Source organism: Macrobrachium nipponense, chromosome 10 (genome assembly GCF_015104395.2).
Source record: "Macrobrachium nipponense isolate FS-2020 chromosome 10, ASM1510439v2, whole genome shotgun sequence".
NCBI classification, from domain to species: domain Eukaryota; kingdom Metazoa; phylum Arthropoda; class Malacostraca; order Decapoda; family Palaemonidae; genus Macrobrachium; species Macrobrachium nipponense.
Genome location: NC_087204.1, coordinates 107809603 through 107816784, shown reverse-complemented (window position 1 = coordinate 107816784; position 7182 = coordinate 107809603).

Here is a 7182-nt window from a genome sequence, read left to right as displayed (position 1 = left end):
TACGTATGTATGTATGTATGTATGTATGTATGTATGTAGTATGTATGTATGTAGTATATATATATATATATATATATATATATATATATATATATATATATATATATATATATATATATACACGCATCAAGTTACAAATGTCCTTAAATATCTAATTCGCTCTACCTACGAATTAATATATTTCATATATGTTAACCGAAGGTGGGAATTTTTTTTGGATGATAAGAAACTCGTCGGCTCATGGGCTCAAACCACAGAACCAAGAATTTAGGGCGCACAGTGACACTCTTTACCCACGAGGCTATTAATTCCGATCTAGAGCGAATGAGATATTAAAGAACATTTGCAGCTTAATGTGTGTATATGAATCACGGTGATGCGATAAAATTCATATATACTACATATATTTTATACTTATACATGTATATATAAAATATATATATATATATATATATATATATATATATATATATATATATATATATATATATAATAACGGAGCTTATAATATAATTGACAGTATTCTCGCCTAACAGGTAAGAGAAGCAACGCGGGAAAACGCATGAATTAAATCATTTCCAGAGATATGAATAAAAAACAAAATGACCAAAGGCTGCAAGTAAATTGCGGAATAATACAACTGAATGAGCACATCACACTGGATGGGGACTGGAGAACTTTCCCGAATAGGGTCACCTTCTCGACCAGTAAACCTATCCTTGGCTACATCCTACCTTACAATAAATTTTATTCAGAGGATAGTACGTCTCAGTCTTTAACAAATGCATAAAAAAAGGAAAGACCTTCCCTAACATATCATTTCTAATTTCTTGCTTTAGGCTGGTTTTGCTGTTGACGGAACCTATCATAAAACTAATATATAAGACTTGATATTGCCAGTATCTGGCAACATTTCCGTCTTCCTAGCCCCGATGGGTATGGAATCAAAAATTATTAAAAATAGAAGTAATAACCTTACTTCTTGAAAAAGGAGAGGCTATAGGAATTAAGGAAAGACGAAGAATAAACAGAATTTCACAGCCTTGGGGTGGTAGGAAAGAAAGAGAACAAAGAATAACTTTCACATCCTTGTGTCCAAAGACAGGTGAAGAATAAGGCAGTTTCCACAGCCTTGGGGTGGAAGGAAAGAGGAATATATAGAATTCCACAATCTGGAAGTGGAAGGGGAAAAAACATCTACTGAATTCATCAACTGGATGAAAAGGGGTCAATGTCGCCTGTCGCAGAAAACATAAATACGTTCCCTATCCTCTCTGAAATAATAGTGAGGTTTCAAATTTCCAAGGTGTGAGCCCAAATAAAATAGGCTTAAGTTTATATTTTTTTCCTTTTGAATTATGGAAAATATATTTAAATAACGTGACGAAAAAAGCAATAAAGAGACAGATAAAGGAGGAAGATGGGAGAAATGAAAATGATATAATGTTAATTTTAATGTTGATATTTAATGAGAGAGAGAGAGAGAGAGGAGAGAGAGAGAGAGAGAGAGAGAGAGAGAGAGAGAGAGGAGGGCGTGTTTGAAAATAAGGGATAGACAAAGAGGGAGAATGAGCTGTGAAAATGTTTACTTTCAATATTAAAGTTAAGGAGAGAGAGAGAGAGAGAGAGAGAGAGAGAGAGAGAGAGAGAGAGAGAGAGAGAGAGAGAGAGAGAGAGAGAGAGAGAGAGAGAGAGAGAAACGAGGGGGTTTGATATAATTACAATGAAGCTTTTTTTTAACAAAAATGACGAGGAAGGTTCTTTAACTTATTTCCTTAATATTTTCAGCAATTTAATTGAGCACATTAAATTAGCTCTAGGGAAGGCAAGCATGATTTAACTGCAATTAAGACCTCGTCTACGAAAACAAGTAAACATAGTAACGGCTGAACAGCAAAAACAGAAGTTGACATAAATTAAAGTCGGAGAGATTAGAAAACAAAAAATTTAGAGCTTTATTTACAAGGGGGGCTAAAGCAATAAGAGAACTCACAAGGGATGTAGTGTTCATAAAGCCTGTAATAAAATATGACAGTACACATACTATGAAGAGAGACTAAATTACCAAGAGTATAAGATTAAATATTTCCAAATGATGAAGGTATACATTATCAATGCACCTTAAAGCCATGCATCTAAAGAATTATTGATGATGAAGGGAAAAAACTTGATACGTTTAAGAAAGTGAAAGGTTCAGCCTAGACTCCTTTAAAAAAAAAATGTATAAAACCGACAATCAAGAATGAACCCTTTCTTAAAATAAATAAACAATTTAAAAAACTAGCAAAAATTTAATTACTTTCTAATTTCTTCGAGGAATAAAAACAAATTAAAACAGAGAGTCATTCAAAGGGTTTTCCTCCACCTTTTTTTTATAAGACAATTCAAGCAGGTAAATATCTTTAAGGGTTCAGCCAAAACCCTGTCTATAACAATAGAAAAACAAATCGAATAAGAAATTAAATCATTTAAAGGGTACATCCGAAATAAAGATATTTATTTAGAGGGTTCCATACATACATACCCTTCCCCCCCACACAAAAAAACAGGTTAAGCAAATCCATAAAAAAAAAGAGAAACGTACTCAACTCGCTGCACAAAGCATTTTAATACGCAGTGTCCGTTACGTAGGGGGAACAAATAAAAGCATCGAAAGACCTCAAGCATTCGTTGCGCCTTTAAGCATCGCAGACAAGAGATCATGAGGAGCAATAAAAAGCATTGCTCTTGGGAGTTTAAAAGCCTTCACGATTGATTATCAACAGATAATCTCGTGAAGGAACAACAATGGGGATAAAAATCTTGACAGGTAGGAATAATGGTCTTGAGAGAGAGAGAGAGAGAGAGAGAGAGAGAGAGAGAGAGAGAGAGAGAGAGAGAGAGAGATTACATTTAAAATTTAATTGTTCCGTCGTGTATGAAGTTTGGCGAACGCTTACTTTTCGCGGACGAATTACTAATTTCCATAAACCTTGGCGATGGAAGGTGTTAACGAGAGAGAGAGAGAGAGAGAGAGAGAGAGAGAGAGAGAGAGAGAATGCTATAAACTAAACAGAGAGAGAGAGAGGGAGAGCGAGAGAAAGCTATAAACTAAACAAACTCTAGATAACGAGAGAGAGAGAGAGAGAGAGAGAGAGAGAGAGAGAGAGAGAGAGATATGATGCCATTAACAAACAAAGGTCCTAAGCAAACTCTAGATAACTAAAAGGTCAACTGTCGAGGTGGAGATGAAAGGAAAGGCAGGAAAGGTCACAAGAACAAAAGGACTAGCCTTACCCCTTTCTATGAGACCAGCCTAGACTCATTCATTATTGAAACTAGTTTCCACAGCCTCAATTACCTCCGAGGGAATATGGACACTGGTTTCATTAAGGGTAGGGGCGATATATAAATATATATTTGATAGTCATAAAAGAAACCACGAGGAATATGTTGTTGTCGCAAATGGAAAGTCCACACATTTGAAGCTTTGCTTTGATAAGGATCATACAATGAAAAAAAAATTAGTTTAAATATTCATATGTAGGTAGAAGATATAATAAAAACTATGCAAGTTTCCGTTATACAGAAACTGTAAGTGTCAATAAATAAATGCGTCTGTATTTTGTTTGATTAGGATCATACAATATGAAAAATAAAGTGAGTTGTAATATACATATGTAGGGTAGATGTGGTAGCAAAAAATTATGTAATTTTTGCATTATGTAATCTTAAATAGTATGAGTAAAATAAAGTTACAGGTAAGTGAATTCCAAATCTAAGAGAGATTTTTTAATTTCCTCATATAAAAACAAAATAAGACAGGCTATTAAGTCTACACACAAAAAAGAAAAAAAAATAAAGATAAAGGAAATTGAAAAAAATATTCACCTCGACCAACCACTGCAACCAATAATCGTAATGCCATACTGCCCTAAATACCGAGAAGGAGAGAAAAAAAAAATATTCAAACCCACAATGGCCGCCTATCAGTCAACTTTACGAGCTGCGATAAGTTCTGTAAGCGACACATGTGGAAAGGCAAATGTTTTCTCATCGAATGCAATGGAAGAGAGAGAGAGAGAGAGAGAGAGAGAGAGAGAGAGAGAGAGAGAGCGAAAGGAGCAGACCACCCAATAACCTTTTCCATTCCAAACCGGGAAGACAAACAATCTGGAACGAAATTCACAAGAGGACAAATGGCTCGCTCTTTTTCTCACCCTTTGATAGTATAGAGAGAGAGAGAGAGAGAGAGAGAGAGAGAGAGAGAGAGAGAGAGAGAGAGAGAGAGAGATAATCATTCTACAAGCATATGCATTAAGTGGTGTCTCATATATATATATATATATATATATATATATATATATATATATATATATATATATATATATATATGTATGTACACATGTATGCACACACTCACATACACGGACTAGTTAAGAAATCACTACAACATGAAGGAAATTGTACAAAAGAGATGAGGAGTGCGAACAGAATATGTCAGAAGTGGAGACAGTAGTCAATAAAAGACGATCGGCGGGATGGAAACTCGTAAAACCGATATAGAGAGAGAAGAGAGAGGAAGAGAGAAGAGAGAGAAGGAAAAGAGAAAGAAGATTCATAACAACAGATGATATCAATGCATCATGAATCACAAATTCCATCACAGACAAGTGTATCGAATAAGCAATATCACGGGGTGAATAAGGTTACTTTTATTAAAGTGATGAGTGTTTTTGGTTGGGGGATTGATGGGGGTTGGGGGCGTGGGTAGGAAGGGCACGGCACAACTGAATCTATTTCCCAAAGATAATGTATCTTGTTCTTCTCTTAGCTGCCATAGCTGACTGCTTTGGTGTTACATTTGTTTGTGTGATGCAACTGACATGCGTTGCTTCACAGTTTATACGTTACGAATTTCGTCAAGAAATTTAACTGTGCCATTTCGGCCATATTTCAATATGTTGCGTAAACAATTCATCTCAAAGGTTTCCATTTTTCATTCAGTCGCAATCACCGTCCACAATTCCCTTCTATAAATTGGTGGCTTCACAATCCTTATATGCAAACCAGGTTTGACATATATACATTATATACATAAGCATCAGACATGAAACAAGTAAGAGTTCTTTTTATTTTCTGTAAGTCAGTCTCAGTGCAATATCAGATTATATTCTCTCTCTCTCTCTCTCTCTCTCTCTCTCTCTCTCTCTCTCTCTCTAACAAAGCACCAAAGCACACCAGTACATAAATCTCTCTTGTTCTCCCTTCAAGCATTAAAGCTTCCTAGCAATCTATTACATAAATCTCTCTCTCTCTCTCTCTCTCTCTCTCTCTCTCTCTCTCTCTCTCTCTCTCTCTTATCTGTACGAAATGAGATTCTCCTTTTTTCCCCCCTTGGTGTAATAAACTTCAAAAATTACTATGCGCTTTGCCGAAAGGCGAATAGCACCTCTTGTTATAATTTCTGTATGCAAATAAGCATCCAGCGAAAATACCTTAATTTGCTCTCTGGCGGCTATAATTTACACCGTCAACGATGTCTCCCAGTACACGGGAGGTAGAAAGCGCCATATGATGAAGATAATTTTTTCCTATACTAATGCAATTATCGTGTGACTAATTGCTTTTGCTATGAAGGTCGTTGCTTTTCTTCTTGCTTATCTTCTTGCGTGTAAAGACTGTAATTGCGTTTAAAATAGTAATGAAGAATAGAATTATTGCCAGCGGGATCGCAAGTGCGGGTTACAAAGCATTCAGCTTACTAGTGTTACTAGTGTTAGGAGTTCACTTTAGAAGGTGAATGTCCTTTCAAAAACAAGGGGATGGTAAAAGATTCTCTCTCTCTCTCTCTCTCTCTCTCTCTCTCTCTCTCTCTCTCTTAAAGGATACCTAACTGCTATTCGACCTGAATCAAAATCTTAGTAGTTTCACTGGTTTTTACACGGACTGAACATTTTCTGTATTTCAACTGCTAGTTGGCGTTAACGAGAATATCTGGAAGAATTTTAAAAGTTATTCGACTGACTTGAACATCTCTAAAATATGTTCAACTACTATTCGACGTTTATGGATAAATCAATGATTTTGAAGCGCTCGTTCACTTGCATATAAACATCCCAAGAATCTAAGCTGGTGTTTACACGTGTCTGGAATTTATCAGATTTCCTCCTCGTAGTCGACGTGCATGGAGATTTCCTGAATTTATGTATTATATATTCGACAGTAACGGAAGTATGCCAAAAGATATTTAAATCAATGTGACCTGGATGTAGCCTGCACATTCAAGCGCAAGGTGCATATCTTTCAGATACGAGATCGCTACTGGATGTGCATTAAAATCACTCAGAAGATACCTGACTGTAACCCAAATTGCTTTGAAATTCCTCAGAAGATATTTAGATGCCGTTGTATGTGTGTAAGAAATATATAAACAGTATTTAACTAAAATTCAATGTATTCAAAAATTTCTCGTGGATATTCGGATGCCAACTGACTCATAGATAAATTCTTCGATTTACAGAACGCGGAAATTCCTCACCCAAAAGGTATTCGACAGCGGCCCGACGAATTGTAAATTCCTCACTCAAAATATATTCTTCTAAAATTCTCAGGGCATGAAAATTCCTCGCCGAAATTCGACTGCCAGTCCAACCGTACGAAAATCCCGACTACGAAACCCCTTTTACTTACGACTCCCATAAATTTCGTGGGTCCTGAGAGGGGTCGATTTGAATGTGAACGTCTCAATCATGTCCAAGTTTGGCGCGTTTTATGGTGCTCGTTTAGAGATTATTAATTGAAAACTGCGGTGCTCCCTTGGCATACATTAGGGTAGCGTACGAAAAAAAAATTAACAGGCACAAAAACACAAACGCATGCACATACACACAAACAAAAACACAGCAATTGTTCTTGGCTTTCATGGCAATAATTGGAGAGTCTCCCCAAGCAGTCCTTATGCCGTTGCTATTAAAGACACCGGGACGCCAATCTCTGGGCGATAAATCAGCCGAGTCCTTCCACGAACTCATGTTTTAGAGTCACTGCATTTAAGCAGAGGAGGTATCTTCTATTATTGAAGGAGAGAATGCTGTTAGGGTAATGTACACACCCACACACACACACACACACACACACACACACACACACACACATAATATATATATATATATTATTATATATATATATATATATATATAT